This window comes from Ailuropoda melanoleuca, chromosome 4 (genome assembly GCF_002007445.2).
Source record: "Ailuropoda melanoleuca isolate Jingjing chromosome 4, ASM200744v2, whole genome shotgun sequence".
NCBI lineage: Eukaryota > Metazoa > Chordata > Mammalia > Carnivora > Ursidae > Ailuropoda > Ailuropoda melanoleuca.
In genome coordinates, this window is record NC_048221.1 from 53,032,501 (window position 1) to 53,034,832 (window position 2,332).

Sequence of the window (2,332 nt, forward strand, 5' to 3'; positions counted from 1 at the left end):
GTAATTCAATCAATTATTAAAGTACCTATTTCTTGTCTTAACAAAACCACAAATCAACATGTAAGTGGGTAAAGAGAGATTAATCTGGGTTCTCCTATTCATATGTCTGTCTCCAGGCAGAGCCATATCTGTGAGGGACCAATTCCTAAATTCAACGAGATCTTGGAAAAGACATTTTATTGCAGGCACAGTTATCTGAATCGCCAAGCAAGCCCGGATAAAACGGCACCATTAAAGAGTAGCAACGTAGTGATCAGTGATATCCTAAGTTATCAACAATTAATTCACTCAACAAATAGTACCAGACACTCTGCTAAGTATGGAAATATAATGGTGAATGAAATGATTCCTGCTCTCACAAAGCTTACAGTAATGATAAGGGGAACAGATATCAATCATATAATGGAGTGTAATTAAAAAGTGAAATAAAGCTTACAAGGAAAAAGAACACAACGTAAAGTAAGAGAATCTGATCTGGACAAACACTGGGCATCAAAGAGGGCTTCCCTGAGAAAGTGATGCTTGAGCTGAAAGCTGCAGGACTGGAGTATGTGGGGAGTTCTGTGGGGGAAAGGGCAGGCATACGAGGATTTCAGGCCAAGGAAAGAGCATATGGAAGGGCCCGGGGTAAAGGTAAGCTGCACCCTCAAGGAAGTCAAAGGCAGGCCACCGTGTTTAGAGCACAGGGAAGTAGGGGTACAGGGATAAGAAAATGGTAAGTGTTACAAAAGTCTTAAAATAGGAAGCAGGCAAATGGCCTCTACTAGTGGGGCTTGAACAAAATAATGCCTGTAAAAGAATTTTGTAAATTGTAAAGCACCCTTACTTTCATTAGTATTATTTATTTCCACTACTTTGTTTTCTAAATAAACTTTTGGCCTGGATGCCAAGTGACAAGCCAAAAGCAGAAGAGCTAAAACTAGAACGCCAGTGTTCTAAATCCAGTCTTTTGCCCCTATACCACACTGCCTAAAAATTTCCCTGTATATATCACTTAACTAGTCCAATGTCTTTACCAGACAGCTAGTGCTTCATAATGACAACTCCAATCACGAGTACGTGGAAGGCAATTTTCTAAGCTCTTTATTTACATTAACTCATTTAATCCTCAATTCTAGAAAAAAAGGTTCTCTTGTCCAGATGAAAACACTGAGGCTCAAAAAAGTTAAGAAAATTATTCAAAGTCACACAGCTGGTAAATGTTGACATTGTTAACCACAACACCATTAAGCTTCTGCTCAAAACATTTTATGTGTGTGTATGTACATATGAGGGGGTGGAGAACAGAACTCACCTGTATAAAACCACACTCACATAACTGAGGACACGGATCAGTGTCACCTAGTGCCTGGGGTATTAGTGGGGCTTGGCAAATACTTAATGAACTGAAGACGGATATAAGGGACTAACAAAAGACTTGAATCTAGTCACGTATCCATCAGCAATTCATCTGATAGTTGTATTTTCCTTGTCTCTCTACTTTTTTATCATAAAATTGAAGATTTACTCTCGGCTACCTTTGTCACCTTCACAGACCTTAGCCTGGAGGTAGAGTGGGATTATGGGAAAAGAACAATGAACTAGTTCCAACCACTCTCTAGCCACAACTGGCCTGTTCTCAATCACTCCAGACAGTCTCCCTCCTAGGCCTTTACACTTGCTGTTCTCTCTCCAGAACACTATTCCTTCCTTGGGTTCGTTCCTCCGTTCAAACATCACCACCACCTGGAGACCTTCCCCGAACACCCAATCTAAATTAGTCTCCTCAGGCCTTTCATGAAACTGACCACTCTTTAATCATCTCTTTAGTATCTATTCACCCCAACTCCCAATTCTAGGAGAGCAGGGGCTTTGTCTAGGTGGTTCTCTGGATGTATCCCCCAGTACCCCCAACTAGGCAAATATGCATTTAATCAACGAACGGTAATTACCTCAGATTAACCTCCGTTTTGTCAAGCCTTCAATACCCTTAAGCTTTCCACTCCTGGTGGCTCTACACCCCATTTTCAACAAGAACACCATTTCTACATTACTTTGAGGTTCACAGAGTAGCCTGGACTCCATTTTCTGAGCAGAGCCCCTAAAACGATCTTGAGAAAGGAGGTCCGGCCTGGCAAGAACCACCACTCTCCCCATTTTACAGTCCAGGAAATTGAGCCTCGGAAGGGATTCGTCCGCAGCCATGCCGAAAACAGGCGGGAGCCCCAAAGGATGTCCAGGTTCCGAAAAGCCCTTCCCACGAGCAGGCGCCGTGGATTCAAGATGCTTCATCACCTTTATTACTATTGTTCTACCGTACTCATTCTGGACGCGTTCCTGGACAAGGGAAGCC